We start from the raw sequence: 20,772 nt of genomic DNA, 5'->3' as shown, positions 1-20,772 counted from the left end.
ATTCTCATCTATTAATGAAGAGTAGTAGGCTGCTCTCGCTATACACAGTGCTTCCTTATATTCATTGAGAGTAATATGCCAGGATGGGCAAGTTCAAGTCAAGTTCAAGTCAAGTCCAAGTCCTAAACTTTGACAAAACGAGTCTTAAACAAGTCCTTATGTGCTTTTCAACAAATGTAATGACATCCATCAACAGACTAATACTTAATAATCAAACTGCTCTTTATTAGTCACATTAATAATTTAATAATCCATTTTCTCTCTGCTGGTAAAGTAACGTGTTTTTTTCTATTTTAAGAGGGATCAGTAAGGTACAGTAAGGCTACTGTGACATCATGTTATAAGGGACCCACAATCTATCTTTATGCAAGGGATAATGTGCAGCGAGGCGGTCTCTATTGGGAAAGGAACACCTGCATCTAGATCCCTCTGCAGGTGGTACTTTAAGTATATTTTGATGCTAATACTTTTCTACTTTTACTTGATTAACATTTTGAATGCAGGACTTTTTATTGTAACCGAGTATTCCTACACTCTGGTACTTTTACTCAAATACAAGATCTGAACTTCTCCCACCTCTGACAATAAATCCTGAGTGATTACCAAAGAGAAAACCCTGCTCTGAAGGTTATTTTCATTTTACAAATCCTGCACCCAGCTTTGCTTTCTCCAATATCATTCAAATACAGCCAGATGCTGCTTCTTTTTTCGGTTTTCACAAATTTCTTGACTTTTTCCGACGCGCTTGCATTTAAATCCGTCTCCCCGTCACTCTGTGCAGCCGGCCTGTACCACTACACCTGCTGTGCCCCCCACCCTTCTTTCACATAATGGTATGATCCTAGTGTGTCCTCGCATATGATTGGCCGCATGGTGGCCTAGCTAAATAAAGACCCGCCCCTGCCTGCAAGGATTCTCAGCCACCTCAAGTCACCTCAAGTCAGAAGGCTCAAGTCCAAGTCAAGTCCCGAGTCATTGGTGTTCAAGTCCAAGTCGAGTCGAAAGTGTTTTGAGATTTTGTCAAGTCGAGTCTCAAGTCATCAAATTGGTGACTCGAGTCTGACTCGAGTCCAAGTCATGTGACTCGAGTCCACACCTCTGCTAACTGGCACATTTGCATTCAGGAAAGAAAGTTCCCTCACTTTTGAGGGCTTAATGCGATTTCTCCTCTCTGAGATGATTTGTCCAGTCTTGGAGAATATTCTCTCTGACGGAACTGACGTTGCCACAATGCAAAGCCTTTCCGGTATAGGCAGGGAACCAACGATTAAAAGAACGGCTCTCACCAAGTACGACTCGGTTCCCTTCGTTCGTACCAAAGAGCCGTTCAAAATAATCGGATCGTTCGCGAACGTAACAGCACTACCGTTATACGCTGTGTCTTTCTGTTTGCTTTCTCTCTTGCTTTCCTTTTTGTTTCTGTTACTAATCCTTTTAGTTCTGTTTCCTGCCAACACACAGGTTTTCTTTTTCAAGATTCAAGGCTTTTATTGTCATTTATAAAATAGTGCAAGTAAATACAAATATAAATAGTGCAATAATAGTCTATATAAGTAACTTGAATATGATATATTAGATACATTATTTGTAAGCTGCAAACAGATGAATGTTATGGATGTTCTTACAAAAGTTGAGGTGATTAACACTCTAATGGCCTTTGGGATGAAACTGTCCCTGAGTCTGGTGGTTTCAGGCGTGTTCCCTCCCAATGTTTGTGTGTTTTTACTACAAGTTCCAAAACAGAAACTCCTTTACAGTAGGGCTGTACCCGAATATCCGAATATTCGTTCATTGGCCAACTATTCGGGTTTCAATTTCATTATTCGGATATTCGTTTTTTGTTTTTTTTTGTTTTTTTTAAATCCTAAATGTATGCTATCAATAAAGGCGAATTGCCATAGTCTTACACTATATTTATACTTTTGAATTGCACTGTTAAAATGCGGAAATATATACAATCTCAGCCTGGGCTCCTGACATCGCTTTCACTCACAGTCACGAACGTGAACGTCACGCTTCACCTCGTTTCACACAAAATGCAGAAGACTTCAGCTGTGTGGGACCATTTTAAATTGGACGACGATAAGAAGAAGGCAGTGTGCCAAATATGTGACAAGAAACTGGCCTTCCACGGTGGCACAACAACAAGTCACCTGGATGCTGTAAGTAGTAGCCTAGCTTAGCTTAGCTGTTGTCAAGTTGCCATGATGAAGCTTTATCTGCCGTTTAAAGAGTAACGTTACACATGATAAAAATGTGCTCTTACTTTGCTTGGAAATAAATATAAATCTTATAAGTAAAAATCGTAATAGTATGCTCTTTCTGTGCTTCTGCTTAACAGCATGTTGTCAGGTGTTTCGGATTCGGAGCGTGTTATGAAACCTTTTGGACAATGTTTTTTTATAAAAAAAAGAAAAATTCTCTCCGTTCCGAATATTCGCTGCTGATTACTACCGAATATCCGGAGCCCGAAAAATTGTATTCGGGACAGCCCTACTTTACAGTAGGGCGTGGATACCAAACCTCTTGCTCTTCAACCCTTGCCTCCATGTTTCCTCCCTTCTCGACTTTTATCGTATTCAATTTCCGGAGCTGCTTCCTTGAGATTTCCTCTCAAATCCCTCCACTTGTCTCGTCTTTTTCATCTCGCCGGGCCCTTCTGTCATTTTTCCTCTCTTGTGCATTCAGTTCACGCTCCATGCTCCTCCTCCCTGCTTCTCCTCCATGCTCCTCCTCCCTGCTTCTCCACTGTCCATCATTTAGTGCTTCTTTGAGAGTCTTTTCTCCTCAGTATTTACCCCCTGACCTATTCTCCATTAATCTTCCTTCCTTCAGCTCTGGTGACAAATGCACAGAGATATTTTTGATGGAGGATGTGAGGCTATGCATTGATGCTGCGTCAAACAGGAGACTTAAGGGGACTTAAAGGTCACCTATTATGCAAAATCCACTTCTTCATGTCTCTTCTACATCAACATGTGTCCCCTCTATTGAAAGAGACTCTGAAAGTTTCAGGAAAAAAGATTCTCTCTCTTTTTGTCCTGATCCATTTCTATAAAAACCTGTCTGAAAATGAGCTGATCAGATTTTGGCCACTTTATGATGTCATAACGATTTTTTGGCTTGTGTAACCATTAGCCAATCACCAACCAAGGTAACCACCCCCCCCCTTATCACCTGAATCTCCTCCTAGAGCACCATTGAGTTCTTTGTAACCAAATATATCTCAGAGGGGCGTGGGGAGGGGCTCCTTATTTTCATCTAAAGTAACAGACAGAGAATCAGCACTTTTGAAACAGGGCTGAAACAGAGGGGATTATGGGTAATGCTGCAATGATCTGTTGGGTGTTTCAGCCAATCAGAGACATGTTTTGTATATATCTGAGAGCTATATTATATTGATGAAAATTAAAAACAGTATAATAGGGACCTTTAAAGAGAAAACTCAAGGCCCACGTTTTCAATTTGTTTTTTAATTATATTCAATGTGTTGTTGTTTTATCCAATTATAGATGTCAGTGTTTTTAATAATCACAAATGTATGTATTGGTCTGATTATGGCCTGGGGTGGAGGTTGTTGTATTTTCATTTTGTTTACTTTTTGGTATGTGAAGCACTTTGTTTATTAAAAAATGCTATAAAAATAAAGTTGGATAAATTGAATGATTAGTCACCATACAACATTGTTTCTCTAATAGACTTTCTCCCAGAGTATCTATGTTTAGTTGGTTGAATAACCTCAATCGTATCAACTACAGTTTTAGCTGTTTTAGATGATTATTGGAATACTTTACTTGAGATATAACCATTTCTTCATCTGTTACTCATACGTTATTACAAAATGGTCGGACAAAACTTGTTTTATCTGTGAGTCCTCCATGGTGAAGGGAGAATTCGGAAATGATCCGTCTAAAACACGGTTAACAAACTCTCCCATAACTCGTCCAGTTTAAATCTCATTGCTCAAGCTTATTATTTCACAAACACAAGCATTTTTACTTAACTTAAAGATTTAAGACAGTCTCACGCTTGGAAGAGGGGTGCATGTGCGGCCCCTTAAACAGTCCCCATTCATTTCCACTCATCAAGCCTATGGTCCGTTTTTCAATTCTTTGTTTACAGTAGGAGTATGGGGGCAAAAACAATGTTTTTCCAGAATCCAGATGTAACACAATGGGTCAGTAATTGATACACAAATGATTGTTTTGCAGGGGAAGTATTCCTTTCAAAATAAAGTGAATGAAAACACAGAAGAAAGCAGTGGATATGTCTAAAGATTAAGAGATAAATAAAGCAAATAAAGTTCTCAAACCTGTAAACCCAACAGCTGAGCGAAGAAATTGGAGCCCAGATCAGCTATCACGACGTAGAAGGCAATGCAGGTGCCCAACATCAAACCGATCATACTGCAAGAGGACGAGAGAAATCTAAATTATTATCAGCGTTTATTGTTTTGGGAATAAAACCACTTTATTTGTATATGTCTATGATCATTTTCTATAGAAGATCAAGCCGTGATAAACACTTTAAAAAGAGCTTAACGAATACTGAATAAGTAATAAGACTTGCCTCAGCTCCACCACAGTTTTTCCTGGTTTCCCGTAAGCATGGAAGGCTGCAGAGAAGGGAGGGACGTCAGTGTGAACAACATGTGGACAAACAGATGGCCGTGTCGGGAAATTATCATAGGCATAAGGTTTTCTGTAAATCGAGCTTAACTTTCTGTTGCTCACTCAATCTGCCTGTTCATTCACAATCGCTTTTGTTGCTAGCTACTGTTACAGCAAATTCAACATTTACACGACAATGACACGAGTTTAAACTCACCAAGTCCTGCGTAGGTCCGTCTTTTGGTGTTGCTTGCTGTGTTGACCAGAAACATGCAGGACTTGTGGGTCATCCACGAACAGAAGAACAACAGGAGGGTTCCCAGAACAATCCCACACTGTAAGAGAGGAAGAAGGGAGAGTTATCACACAGCAGCAGACACACATTGATTACCCTAAAATCTGGTAGGGTAGGTAAGAATGGAGAAACCAGCTCGAGTGCGCTAGAATTTGAAAATACACAACTGGAAAAAATCTACCACTTCCTTCAGACTTCCTTACAGAGCCCCTCCTCCAACACACACGAACGCGCACATGACCAATGAGGGCACGAGATAAGTTTGTGCACAGATGGAAAGCTGACAGGCAGGTAGGCCATCCAGTTATTTTAGCCGGGCCGGCTCAGATGATTGGTCGTGCTTTTTACAGCGCCACGGCTTCCACAGATGAACATTTTTGTATGGATTTATTGTCAAAGCATTTAATATATTCATTGCTATCGGGATGTTAAGAGCATTCCATGGAATATAACAAAAAGTGTTTCTGAAGTTAATTACCTACCCCACCTTTAAATGAGAAAATAATGTCCTCAAATCGAATAAGCATTTGTTTTAGAGTGACTATGATTAAATCGTTAAGCTCTGGCTTGGATACAAACTGGCAACCTACTTCTAAATGTCTAAATATATACTTCATTTAGTACCAGGAGGACTAAATGAAGTATAACTATAACACTAGGATGAAACACATTTGTCAGCTGTAAATTAAAAATACTAAAAACTTAAAGGTCAATGGATTTTTTGTTCTTGTTAACCTTTGTACACACTTTATTATTATTATAAAAAACATGGATAGCTTGTCCATGTGCAGGAGGTCCCACAACATTACATATTGAGAAATGATACGTATGTGTGTTGTTTTTTTTTACAAATCTATAGCAGAAACACAACAATTTGATCTGTGAAAAAAACCATTATGATGGCAAGAGCAATCAAGGAAGCATGGTGTTTTTAATTGCCATTTTGTAGGAGAAGAACATTCTTCATTAACAGAGAGGGACATTGCATTTTTCCAAGTTGTTTTAAGGGTAATCTAGCCTTTGAAAGAACTGCCACCCCTAACACTTATCTTCTTTGTTCCTTCTGCGCAAAAACACTCTACAAATATTGAATTTGCATACACAGAGGTGAGGAGGCAGAGTGACTGAAACACTTGGCAGCAAGTAGTTTCCATGAGCAAATACTGTGATAACAAGGATAATTCATAAATTAAATTTTTGATGACAATGTGACTTTATGAATACCTCTCTATTTTATTTTTCCAAAGAGTGATTGGAGGTTAACATTGTGCTCTATAGTGTTTTACAAAAGGGTACTTCAGCAGAGCTTTTGAGGCACTGAAGTTATAAACAAGTGTGCCAACAAACTAAGATAATGTGTTTAAATGATTTAATGGTGAGAGTTAAAAGAGTCTTGATGAAGTCTGAGAACAGATGGAGATGATGTTAATGTTCAACCAAGCATCCACTGATCTTATGAAGAAGTCGCTAGGAGATAAAAGTAGCACAGTCATTCATTAAGTACATTTCCCATCACACTCATATCCTCATAGAAGAATAACACGTAGTAACCCACCAAGATCAACATGAAGCATACTGTCATCAATGTCAAGCTAACGTTTACAATGTTGAAAGCACTTTGTAGAAATGTTTATTCATAGCTTTGTGGTTTTTTTTTGGGATGTTTTAGTTCCTGATTCTGTTAAATGTTGTTGTGTGTTAGTGTTACATTGCCACGTCAAGACCAACAACTTTAAGACAGAAATGTTGTAATGTTTTCTAAAATATGCATATTCTCCATTCAAAAAAGCTAAATATATTGTTTTCAGCTTAAAAACTATCTATTTTATATTGTATTAAACTGAATCTCTTTGGATGCTGGACTGAAATAACAAGATATTAAAAGACATAGCCTTGGACTTTGAACTGAGATGTTATGGACCCAATGTTTGATCAAGAGAATATTGTCAGAGGATTAATCAGTAATGAAAACTGCTATTGAATGCAGCTGTTTAAATTGCCCAATAGAATAGAATGCAGTTAATAAAAGCTCTGAATGACAAACTCCCACATTCATACTGCTTACATGTTAATTCAACAACAATGTTGGCTAAAAAAAACTATATAAAAATGACATTAGCTAATCTGTATAAAGAAACATATGTTGCTTTGCCCAGTGACAGAATGTAGTAAAGTGCTTCAGTTCACTTTTCAGGTACTAGTACTTGAGTACATTGGAGGCGTAAAAGTACACTATTTACCTCTGAATTGTAGTGTCTGTCTGTTTACCTATGTAAAAAGCTAAAAATAAGGGGTCTTGCTGCACAGTAACTAATATGTAATATAAAAGTAAATGTAAATGTACTTAGTTACCTTACACCACTGCTTTTACTTAAGAATTCAAACGCAATACTTCTTCCTGCTGTGCTTTTACTGAAGTAAAGAAACTGAGACCCCTCTCCCGCCAATGTAAACAGCTAAAAGAGGGGGTCCTGCTTGGCGGAAGGGTTTTGCCTAAGCACCTGTAAACTTCCGCATATGAACCCACCTGTTTGAAGCAGAAGGGCATGGTGAGCACACTGACGCCCACGATGCTGTTCACCACGTTCATGATGAGACCCCAGTTAGACGCCGTCATGTTGACCCGCTTGTTGACCGCTCCTCCGTGGGTGAGTGAATCTCAGAAGACACGGAGACAGTGGCTCATTGAAGGCAAAGCTGGGGACTAAAATCAGGGTGTGTGTTTTTCCAATGACGTGGCGCTCTAGGCTTAAAAAAATACACACACACACAACACGAGTTAAACATTTGGCACACCTTCAAATGTTTTCCTTATCATGACAAGGACCGTAAGTAACCGTTAGTGACTTCAGTGTTTCATTAGTAAGTTAGTTAACTTTTAGCTCGAAAGCTAACGGTCGGTAACCATTAGTAACGTCATAGTTTTATTGGTAAATTAGGTTAACTCACCTTTAAAAGTAACTCCTCTTTACGTCATTATCTGTATTTTCCACCCATTAAACCACCATGTACCATTGTAGAAATAAATCCTCTTTGTGTTAATATAAGCAAAAAGTTAATTGAAACTCGGTAAAAAAGAAAAATAATGACAAATCCAGCCTGGCTGTATTTTTTCTGAACGCGTATCCAGGAAGTAGAGATTATAGTCAAGGAAATGAGAAAGAGAACACAACAGCTGGTTTCACTACTGTGGAAATACTCTGGCGCCCACTAGTGGTCACACTGCAGTATTGAAAGTCGTGCTTATTGGACATGAGACTTAGAAGTAAACTGATAAATAAATATGTCTATGAAAAAATCCTGAACAAAAAATTTGGCAATAAATAAACAAGTAAATGTAAATAATAATATATATATAACTGAGTTATTATAGTGAAAACATAGTTTTTATTTAAAAAAAGACTTTTGTATTATTACCATTGTGGGGTTATTAAATAAATAAACAAGTCTGTGATGCAATACATGGATGTAAATATAAATGAATCAATTTAGTGAAGTTAATTAATAAAAAGGACCTCATTTGAAAAATGATCAAATTTCATATTTCCACTTAATTTTTTTATTTCAAGGGACGGTTATTAACTAAACAATCATATTTGTGGTTTCATCATTTTCCAAGAACTCTCTGTTGTCGTATTTTAAACTTGAGCTTTATAAAATATGTACTCCACTACGTTTTCAAGGCAATGTATGTTCTTTGTACCCTACATTTACATCTGACAGCTGTGGTTAAGCTGAAGTACTTCACATTTTACATTAAAATAACATATGGTAAGCTCATGAGATACCGTGAATGGTTCAAATCTGTGGCCTTTTGACCTCTTACAACAACAGTGTCTACTTGGAGCCCTTTGTCATGTTTCAGATGTGTTTGAGTTGCTGTCACTCCCACCAAAGAGTGATTTCTCCACTAAAATGTTCAGATGGTTTCCCTCAAATATAAACACTCGAGGCCTAAAGTGGTCTAACAGAGATCAGTGAACATTTAGTGAATAGAAATGTTACTTTTTCTCTTCTTTCGTACCTAACAATCGTCTCACAACCGTCAGAATGCATCTTGTGATCCTTTGCATCAGTTACAATCATATAGTAATATATTTCAGTCTCGTCTGTCATCTCTCTGCAGTACTTTTATTTATGTGACACTTTAAGTACATTTGTATGATAATAGGAAAACTCCTGCCCTTTTGCTTGAACATGATTTTGAACCAAGGTCTTTTAGGTATAAATGAACAATATTTAAACAAAGTTGTGTTGCTATTTTTACTCAACTAAAGTGCCTGATGGCTCTTCCACCCATGACAAACTCTGTAATCATAACAATGCCAGCAGACGTGCATGAATCCTGTTTTTCCAGATGCCACAGAGATTCCCGACAGGAAAGGGAAACAGGGGTGTGAGGGGGGAGACCGAAAAAAAGACTAAAACAAACCAGGCAAATTGTGGATGACGTCAGAGAAAATACTCAGGCCGAGCACCTGAAAGGTTGTAGCCGGGTTTATTTCAGTCAGAAGCGAATGCCTGGTGCCCTTTCTGATAGAAGACTATTGTGTTGTTTGACCAGGAAGGAGAAGAAGGAGAGAGGGGTTTAAGAGGTGGGGGTTGACCCGGGAGCTTTGCCCCAGCCGGGTCTGCTTTCCCCCGGGGACGGAGGATTTTCAGAAGTTGTGGTGCAGCTTTTCAGACGTGAACAGGGGGTTTCAAATTGTAATGATGCATGTGTTTGCAGAAAGTTGTGATTCATTTGTACATACTCTCAAAATCATCAGAAACATACTTTAACTGACTCAAATATGTAATCAATTAGGGACACTTTTTTTTTTACACACTTATCCAGCACTTAACCCGCCCATAAAGCAGTTTTCTGGCCCTGCCTTTTACGTGAATGATATAAATCAACTTTATTGTCATTACATTTGTGTTTGCATGTGTGTGTGCGTGCATATGTGTGTGATCAGAGAGGTTAAGACAGGAAAACCCTGGCCATTGTGCGCCAGTGACCCCTCAAAATCAATGTGACAGACCGGTTGATTGGCTGGAGGGTCCTGTCTCTCTGCACCTAATCCCTCAAGGTAGACCCTCAGCCAGGCCTGCTGCGACTCTAAGTGTGTGTGTGTGTGTGTGTGTGCGTGCATATGTGTGTGGGTGGGTGGGTGTATCTGTGCTTGTATGTGTGTCTTTCTGCACCTAATCCCTCAAGATAGACCAAAGGCCACGGGATGGGGTATTAGTGCAGTTACAGGGGGTCAGGCTGGCATGTGTGTGAGAGAGAGTATGAGAAAGCTCGAGTGTGAGCACTACTCCACAGTAGTCCAATTAGGCTGCAGAGTACCTATGTATTTCTATAGGACTCAGTCATGTGCGGAGGTAGTAGTGGGTTTTAGGGGTGGGGTAGGCGGGGGCACATTTTCGGGCAGATTTGGACGGATAACGCAGTCGGTCGGAGCGAAATTAGACGCAGGCATCTGGATTTGACCTCGGGCCCTGGCTGTGACCCCGGGTCGCTCAGGGGTCGCGGGGCACAAAGCAGAGCGCTGACCCTGCACAGGTCAAGCATGCGGGCGGCTGAAAGGACGCCTTTGTGGGGGCCTGGCATGCTCACTATTTCCCATGAGCACCAGGGGACCGTGTCTGCCCAGGAAACTGGACCGGAGAGCGGGCCAGACAAGGTGTGTGTGTGTGTGTGTGTGGATGGAAACCATAATTGATTTTTGTTTATGTTTCTGCTTGTTTGCTTTTTGATTATCACTGACTGAAGGTCATAGTTTAGCCTGATTTGTATTTATTGCTGTGTCACTTAGCGTGTGTTTGTTTGCATTTTGGAGGCTCAAAACAGTCAGGTATTTAAAAAAAAGTCCAACTTCAATTCATGTTTTTACTTCGGTTGAGGGATAACATACTGAAAAAACCAACCACCCATTAGTTTATACCCTTCCAAAACCAATACTTCTCTTCCTAGATTCTGGAGACACACGGTGTTGTACTTGTGTTCATGTTTGTGTATCGCTGAGAGAGATATGGCTTGGATTTTTAGGTATGCCTGTGGTCGTCGCTTGTGTACATCTGTTAGCGCCTCCTTAATGAGCGCATGCACGCTGCCTGCAGTCCTGTGTGTGGCCCTCAGAGAGCAGAGAGGAGCCCTCTGCTCCAGTAATCACATTTAATTACGCAGCAGCATTAGACGGCCTATGAATAGGGTTTTTAGGCAGGCCTCTCACACAGAAATTGGCTGCATCCAGCTGAACATTGCCCACCTTTGTCCTGCCCGTCCCCCTATGTTCTATTAAGACTTTGTCATTTGACCATCAGCAAAGCACTATGGTCTAGCACTAACAACTCCTGACTAATGCCACACATTAAAAAAAAAGGAAGGTAAAGGGAACAATAGGCGTTTTCTTGGCTGAACGGCTCACGTCTGCCCCATTAATGAAGCGAATGGACCACACATTACACTCCGTCCACAATTACATAGCACCTAGAAGCTCAGATAAAGGACGTATAGTCTGGTTCGCTCTTCTTATGTGAGGTTTAAGCAAAAATATGTGGAAGAAGAATTTACTTTGTTAATCTCCAGGGGGGGGTTCTTCTTGCATTTGGTTTTAAGGTATTCTGTGTAAACCTTTGACAGTTATCAAACCATGTCCTTGTGTATTTGCTTATATACAGTAATAAAAAAACACTGATATACATATGTGTGTGTGTGAGTTGAATGCACAGATCATAGGGCATTATTTTAAAAGAGTAACATGCTTTAGCTATTTCACCTTTTATAGTTACATGCCATTTTATTTTAAATCTGGTATATCATTCTGTTTATAATTGTTATTTTGTTCTCAATCCCTTAAGGGTTATTGTTAATGTTAGCAATAATTAATCATTATTTATTGTAATAATTGTATATTATAGTATTGAGATTTATTAATAATGACAACGATATAAAAGTGTAATATTGCACCGTGGCAACAAGATATTTTCTGGGATGAATTACGAACTACATTTCATACCATTGCTACCCTTTTCCTAAAGCATTACTGGTATTTCATTTGTTTTAAATTAAATGTTTTGCTGTATTTCATAATCACTAGTAGTGCATCTTTTCTAATAATAAAGAATTTCTCATTACTTATTTTTTTCAGTATAACACCCTCTTGGGTTGGAGTTACATGGTGTTGATAAGCCTCTCGTCACGTTGTCTGTTTCTGTGTTTGATTCCTCTTTTGACGGTAAACAGGCTCACTTTCTGCATTAGAGTTGTTTTTAGGACACACACACAACACACACACACACACACACACACACACACACACACTGAACGCGTCAGAGGTAGCGCCCAAACTGACCATAAATTCTGTGTGTTTTTAAACCGCCAGACTCATAAAGAGAAGAGGTGACAGAGCAGCACTGATGAGTCAATACGGCCCCCATCCCACCACGCACACTCACACAGATACATCACACACAGGCAGTAACATTAGCATCAGAATGCTCTCATACTTGCATATCGTATACATATCTACACACACACACACAAACAAGCACATGATGTACGGTATGTAGGGACTCTCACGTGTGTATTAACACACACACACACAGGGCCGGAGTGTAGTGAATGGTGTGTTTGACTGGAACAGAATGACTGTGGGGATTCATGCTGGCTTTCCTCTATTAAACTCTGCAATAAGGCTCACTGTGTATGGGAGTGCTGACGTCCCCTGCCCACCGCCATGATATACAGCCTGAATATGTGTGTGTGAGTGTGTGAATGCATGCTAAACTCTCTACCTGTTCCCCATGATCTATAGCTCCAGGGGATACCCACATATGAACATTTGTGCGCATTTGTGTGTGTTTAAATCAATGTTTGCGAGTGAGCGTGTCCACATGGGCGTGCAGCTGCATGCTCTGCACAGGTTTTGGGGTTTGGCACACAGAGGGAGGGAATTCCTTCAGATTCGGACCGAGACAGAGGAGGGTCTCACTGGTGACTCCAAAGTGCTGCAGAACTTGGATGGTGGGGGGGTGATAATTTACCTTCCTGGCGGGCTGCGGCTGAAGGGGGACTCAGTAAAGTGGTGGGAATGGGCCGGTCCGTATATCTCTCGGTAATTGATGCCGTTGGAGCCCAGGGTTCAGAGCATGGTGTGATCCCAGGTTCTCCTCAGGGCTCCTCCACTGCTCCTTTTCTCTGCCAGAAAATCAGGCCTTTCATTTGAAACGCTGCTTTATGTGGCTCTCCGGTGCCAGCAGCATCATTAGGATTTTAGGAGTGGCACTTACCACAGGTCCTTACCCCACCAATATTCAGATTATTCCTTGCTCTGCTGATTTATCACCACCACAGACAGAATAGACAGCAGCCTGAACGCCCTCCACAAACCCAGTAAATAGCTCTGTGTGATACAGAAAACTTGTATTAAATGTTTGTGTCTTGAAATGCTTTTTAAGTGCTTTTGTGAGAGGGTTTTCTTTCCCAATCGCAAAGGGATTACAGAGAGGAGACGTGACAAGAAACAGGCAGCAGGTTTGACGTTGAAATAGTGAGGTGAAGGACTCTGGAGGAGGACAGGAGAGGACAGTTTGCCACATTTGCTTTTAACTCTGCTGACCATTTCCTGTAAGTAATGATATTTCTCAGTCTTTTGTGAAATCTTACCACATGGAGGCGCAGAATGCCGTACGAGTACAGGAAGTGAAGGTTTCTGAAGAAAACTGCCCTAAAGTTTGTCTTATTTTGGGCGAAGAAGCCATGCTGTTATTTTATCAAGTTTAATGTAGCTGTTGTCATGCAGTAATACATTCTTTTGTTAGACTTTTTTATGATTTCCATTCTGGGATTCCTATAGTTGTAATTTCCCAATATAATGGAGCACAAAAACACAACTATAAATTACACAATGTAGGCTGCAATTTTCCAGAGAATTCATTGTGAAAAGTGTAATCTAAAATAATTTTTTTATCTGAAAAAAATGTCCTTAGTGAGAATGTGATACACTAAAAACAACCAGGATGTTTTTTCTTGAAACACACCCTGCTCTCAAAAGTGTTTTAATTAAATGAATGTATATTTTGTAATTGACACAAACAATATTCCATTCATCTCAATATGATCAATGTGAAGGCAGATGTTTTATCTTGTAATTTACACTCATTATTAAGTACAGTTACACCTTGAGAATGTTCGGGCATAACTATGAAGAAAAGTGATTTAAGCAAAGGTCAAAAGTCACATTTGAGCCCCAAAATTAGAAAACACATTTCACGTCATCACACCAGGATAGGAAAAAAGTTTACTGTTGATAAAAATCTTGACGTACAGCTGCTGTTTTTCTCATCTCCCTCACACACACACACACACACACACACACACACACACACGCACACACGCAAGCAAGCAAATAAGACAGACATTCACTTGTCAGCACAAATTATGGTGCGATGTTCACAGTTATGGATGTTATCTCGGTGCAGCAAAATGCAAACACACACCTCGGATTCCACTCGAGAAGCATCACGTTAAAGGATTTTAATTTCAGATTTTTTTGCGGGGCTCATTCAGCCTTTTACATAGTTTTCCACATTCCTCCCATTTTTTTGTTCTTCCTTAAAGGATATACTATCCTCCTTCCCTCTCTCCCTTTTCACATGCCTTCCCCGCCTCTACTTGTTCTCCCTTCCTCCTCCTTTTCTTCTGTTCTCATCGAAATTCAGCTGTGTAATTCCCCCTCTCCGAGGACACCATTGATCTCTCCCTTCCTGCATGTTTGAGAAAACCCTGGGCGGGCGAGTAGCGAGAGGAGAAGGACGAAGAGGAGAGAGAAATGACAGAAAGTGAGCCGGAGAGAGAGAGAAACAGGAAGCAGAAAGAGAAAGCTGAAAAGGGGGAGAAAAAAAAGGGGGGAGGAGGAGATCCAGACCCCCTCTATAGTGGCTGGAGAAGAAAGGACACGGGCTTTCCTCGTGATCGCATCTTCCGCCCCTCTTTTTGAAGCTCAGAGAGACAAGAGAGCAGCTATTTACTGGAGCCGGCACATAATGGCCACTTTTATTTACTTTCCGTCCATTTAGCTTCTGCCAAGGACTCTCTCGTGTTCGGGCCAAAAACAGAAACCCGAGGTGTTTTACAAAGTACCAAAGTCCCCTCCTCCTCTATATCAGAACATCTTTACTCAACACACACAGAGGGAACATTTACAGTGTTACAGCAAAAGTGAAGAGCCAAAAATAGATAATTACAAATTAAGAGGAATACATAACCTGTTTTCTTTTCACTTTAGTTTTTATTGTTTTCAATCATTCACAAGTCAAAACAGCATTTTACATTTACATGCCCACAAAAGGTAAACACAATACAGGCATTTATACAAAAACAAATACAAAGATAAATACACACACACAAAAAAAAAAATGCAGATGGGAGACACATTCTCATTAGTCCATTATTTATTACATTCCCGGCCTCTTACAAAGTCAGAAAGAAATGCTTGTCGCTTGTTGGTTCATCAATGTTGTTCTCCCATTTGTCTTCAAATTGTGATTCTTGCACTCTCAGTCGATGTGTCAGTTTGTCCTTTATATTGATTTCGAGAGGCATGCATGAAATATTAAAGATAAAATAATTAATTACAGAAGTTAAAATTCATAATAATACACATCCAGTTAGAAAACCAAACGTACCAGTAAGTATGTATTTTAATAAGTGTAACATGTATAAAATAGTGTGATAGGAGCCAGGTATTAAAAGTGGAAGTATATGTGCATTTATTTCCCCTAAAACTGAAAATCCCAAAGCAAAGACAGAGAGATATGGATCCCCTTCTCAACATGTGGCCACATTTATATATGACCTGCCTTAAGGCTCACACACACACACACACACACACACACACACACACACACACACACACACACACACTCATCAGAAAGGTCACCAGCGCTCTGCAGGATGCGGATGACCCTCTGTCCCGAGGCGAGCCTGGCGACTGAGTTCACTTCTGACCTTTAGAAAGACTTTCATTGCTACCAGACCTCCAAACTCCAGCAGGGAAATCAGGCCGGAATAATCCATTCGGACAATGTTTGCAAATTGATCAAATGTGCTCCTGCTTGCTTTCTCTTTATGTTCAACTAATCCTTAAAGCTAGAAAGTTATTTGTTGAGGGATTTTGTTTAATCCACCAATTTCACACTCCACATTTTAAAAAAATCTGCTTTTTTAAATTCAAAATTCCTCTAAAACTATTTTGTGTCACTTTCTTTCGAGTGTGGAATCAATGCCATTAACTAAGAATAGCAGTATTTGTTTACCTTTTGATCACAATGCCACCTATTAAAATAATCCAAATGATTTGTGTGGGTTTTATTGGACAAAGACAAAATACACCCTTCCCAAGCCGGATCTAAAAACTCAAACTTTTGGGAAACAAGATTTCACCGTCTGCTGGTGATGTTATCAAGGATGTATCCAGGATTTAAGGAATAGTTCTAAAAGTATACAAATATATACTGTCACGAGTAAATTCCCCAAATGCAACCAGAGACAAAAAAAAACCTTATTAGGAATGACTTATATTTGAATATTTAATTTATTTGGGTATTAGTTGTTGTTTGTAAAAAAATATGATTATAATTTAAATGTCCACATGGACGGTAATACAAATGTGTTGGATATTCTTAAATGTTTATCCAGTTATTGTTGGCTAAATTATAGTCAAATTGTATTTATATATGCTGGATTTAATCACAATATCATAGTTTTAATTGTACATACAGCACTAAGACTTCAAATTCTCAAGTAAAATAAAATGGTACATTATATGAGTGTCCTCTGTGTAAACAATCTGGACACTTTTAAAGATTGAAACAATTAATTTATTTCCTTTTTCTAAATTTGATTTGGAAACATGTTGAAACTCTTATAGTGATGATAGTTCATAAAGTAGGAAATCCTGGCACAGCTGCCTTCAAATATCCACCCCAAAATCTTCACCAGGACAATTTGACATCCAAACATTTACTTTAACTCCTTTAAAACCTGCGTAATATTTTCATTTCTTCAATTTGAGTAATCCGAGATCACACCATGCAGTTTCTCATCTCACTCTGACTCATCCGACTCTTCACTTTGTGAAACATCCGGTCCCGCTCTTTGCACCGGGCTTTGTATTCCCTTTTTGCAAAACGAGAAGCAGTTTTCTCTCCAAATGAATCTCACAAGGGTCCGATCACAAGACGGAGCAGCCTGTGTGTCTGCTGACATCGTGGTGACGGACCCCCCCCCTTAGGAGATAGTCCACATGGGTTAAGGAGCCGACGCGGGTAAATGGGACCATTTGCGCCGCGAAGCGCGACTTCAGTAGTGAAACTATTTTCTGGCGGTGCTAGGGGAAGAGTGGGAAGGTGTGCTTTTCAACTCTTGTGGAATATCCTTTAATCTCCTTTTTGACGCGGTTATGTGAGATTTGTGAAGGAAGTCTCTAGCTTTCCAATCCGAGCATAATTAAGTCTTCCTAAGAGTGTGATATAATTAATCACAGTCGAACTTAGTCTCGTGCTACTGAGTGTTTCTGTCACATCGGATCTGTTTGTTCGATACGCGCGGACACCTTTCGGCGTTCGCCGACGTGTTGGGAATAAGACGAGTGTGATTATGCTACATAATGTTAGGGCGTGGTCGAGAGTTGTGGATGGGTATCATAATAAGAGGGCTATCCAATTGCTCACAAGAAGTGTATTACATCTCAACCCACAATTCTCACGAGATCGCAATACATTAACATCGTGTGATGACCTAAGAATTAAACGAAAATAATCTCATGATAAAATTCGAAGATGAAATAAGATGGAGCAGAAAGATAAAGCGTCGGGAAAATGTCATTAAACGCGTTAAATTTGATCTGACCTGAGATCGCTGTCATGACGTCAATCTAAGAGGTACAGACAAAAGTTGGACACGATACGAGATAATCATGGAACAGCATGTGACATTCATACATACGACTCTCGTTTTTCACATGAAATAACTGATTTGGTGATGTAAATGAGATTACTTTTCAGTAGCGGGGAGCCCCTTGCCATCTGGTGGGAAATCATGAAACCGAATCTGCGAACCTAAGTAAGTAAGTCCTTTGATAATGATGTGAAGGGAAGTTATATTCGAAATTCAATGAACCTCGAGTGGTGGACTAGGGCGTTCATGGGTGTCAGTAAGTTTCGCATCGAACGTGGAAGGTAGCCCCTTGTCCCCGAAAACTGTCTGTCTGAACATTACTATACTCGCTCACATATCCTATTAGTCATTGGGGGTCGTGATAGATTCCTCCAAGAGTGACTTTAGCCATCAGGTGGTGGTTTATTCTATGGTCAAGAGATGTCGAGCAACAGGGAAGGGTTGTTCGGCGCACCGGTTCCTGCCGGCCGGTTCGCTTGCCACAATCCTCTCAGCTCGCGTCCTCTGGTCTATATGCACTAGACCGGCCCCGGGGCGAAGAAGGGCTAGGTCTTCTCTCTCTATATGAAGCAAGGTTCACAGTCTTATTATTATACACTACTACCAAATATCTCCCAACAGACTAGTAATTTCCCGGGGCCAGTGGTCCTAAATTCGAACTGTCTATGAGAGGTTCGACCAATCGTTTTCGTCACCGTCGCATAGCAAACTTACCTCGCGCACATATGCCGCCACCTATCTCGGCCAAATCGACTCGCGTCCACACATTGACATAAACAAAGTTTCACTCTGGTAATGAGGGGACCCGTCTGGTTACCGAGGTCCACATATAATCTGCTGAATAACTCTCTCCAGAAAGACATACTCACCTGGTTCACATGGTCAAAAGGGTAACCCCAACTCGTCCTTTGGCAGGGCCGGAAAAAACGGTAACAGTGCTTACTCCGAGTTCGGGTTTAAGACCAGTTCTACCTCTCCCCCGATTATCGACGGGAGCGCGAGAACCACACAGCGGGTATAGGAGTTATCCTCTATCCTACTACGCCTCTTTATCCTTTGTCGAAAAAGTTGCAAGTATTATTGTTTCAGCTGGGATCTCATGTTCGGCTTCGCGTTTCCCTGTTCACCACTATAAGGGGTAGATATTTCGTGGCATGGTGGCACCCATACCGCCGTTGTCATACTCAGTCCCGGCGTCGGAGTTGAAGATGTCGTATAAATCGGCAGCGTCAGGGATGTCCTCCTTCCTCGTGGGACCTTAACCCCCGGGAACACGACTCTCCCCCCGGCCAAAGTGGTGTGCTCTGGGGGTCGGTTAGGGTTCATGACATATTCCGAGTATGATTCTGTGTCTTTATTTATTTCCTTCTTCGTTTTTTATCATGAGATTATTTGTTTATTTTGTTGATTAACATTGTTTAAATTTTCATCTCTGTTATAATGTGTTTTATCATTATCACTCTTTTGACATTTTGTACTGTTTATGATAATTTCCCTCTCGACACGGTCTAAACTTTTCTCCAATCACACCGTCTTTTCCCAACACGTCCTAAGTACGACTTAAGACTAAAAAGTTGACTTGGTTATTCTCCCTTAGGCAGACTAATGTTTGGGCCGTCTCTCCACTCTAAACTAACTCTCAAAAGAATAAGAAATTTCCCCTTTGCCACTTCCCACCTACTCTCCCCTGTGCTCCGCCCAGAGTCGCCCTTAACCTTGTGACACCCTAAGACCCTAAGCAGTATAGTGTCTGTACCGTACCTATTATGTGACTACGGTCCAGTTGCGCGGGAAAGAAGGAAGAAAGGGTGTGTGTGGTGTGTGTGTGTGTTGTGTGTGTGTGTGTTGTGTGTTGTCGGTGTGTGGGTGTGTGTGGTGTGTGTGTGTGTGTGCCTGTTGAGTAAGGTTGGTAAAGGCCCTTTCTGTGAGGCCCGGGCCGTCCTCAAACGGGGAGAAACCAGAGTCTCAACGTCAACCCCGTTTAAAGAAGGGGACCCGAGTCCGTCTGGGCACGCTTACAGGTGGAGGCAGAGACCGGGGTAATAACGCCGGTACCACCTTTACAGGGGTCCGGACCTTGCAGCCTGTCGCGACTGTTCGGTCGCGTATCACTGCGGGGTTGTGTGTGTGTGTTGTGTGTGTGTGTGCCGTGTGTGTGTGTTGTTGTGTGTGTCGTGTCGTGTGTGTGTGGTGTGTTGTGAAAGGAGACTGGAACAAACCCCAGGTGTGTTCCCCCTACTTTACTCAAAGTTTACAGGTGTAATACATAACTAACTCATAGTAGAGTGCATGTTTAGGGAAACGTCTACATCGGAAACACGTTTTCGGGACCACCCACACGCACACACACACACACACACACACGACACACACACAACCACACACCCACACACACACACAACACCATCCTTTTACGATGTCTCTCGTGTAGTAAGAAAATTTTCCTTCATCCCAATCACAAACTCCTCCCATTCACTGACGTCTTTACTCCCTACCAGAAAATAAACGCCGCATAAACAAATTCCGTGCTCCGGAGCCGAAACTAGTTTTAACCTCCTTTATGTTTTAATTCGCGTGTAAAAACCTGTCGACACCGGTCCTAAAGGTGAAACACTTGATAGGATATTCGTCACTTTTTTCCATTAATTATATTGTACCATCATTTCACAGGACTAACGATTGTCTCCTGTGAGTTATTACGTGAAAACATAAATAAACTTTAAACTTCAAAAATCACGATATACGTAACTTTGACTGTATTTGATTTATGTCGTACATAAAGTAACCCGCGATATTAGTCGCCGGTACGAAACACACTCACACAAGTCTTCTCCACTCTGAGAGACTCACTGACCTCTAGTCACTACCAGAAATACACTAACACCATAAACACAAGATTTACGTTTTCCGTTGTTCTATCG

General features: G+C 40.7%; 2 protein-coding genes across 2 annotated transcripts in view; both read right to left on the bottom strand.

Annotated features, from left to right (window-relative positions):
* The window catches only part of LOC104944757 (serine protease HTRA1B-like), a 221,043-nt gene that overhangs the window by 64,294 nt on the left and 135,977 nt on the right, over positions 1 to 20,772 (bottom strand). The window lies entirely within an intron of this gene.
* Positions 1 to 20,772, bottom strand: part of psmd4a (proteasome 26S subunit ubiquitin receptor, non-ATPase 4a) — a 50,765-nt gene that overhangs the window by 18,016 nt on the left and 11,977 nt on the right. The window lies entirely within an intron of this gene.

The sequence above is a fragment of the Notothenia coriiceps genome, unplaced genomic scaffold (genome assembly GCF_000735185.1).
Source record: "Notothenia coriiceps isolate Sejong01 unplaced genomic scaffold, NC01 NC01_scaffold00000339, whole genome shotgun sequence".
Taxonomy (NCBI): domain Eukaryota; kingdom Metazoa; phylum Chordata; class Actinopteri; order Perciformes; family Nototheniidae; genus Notothenia; species Notothenia coriiceps.
The sequence above is the reverse complement of the archived record's forward strand: the minus strand, read 5'-3'. Positions and strand labels throughout refer to the sequence as shown.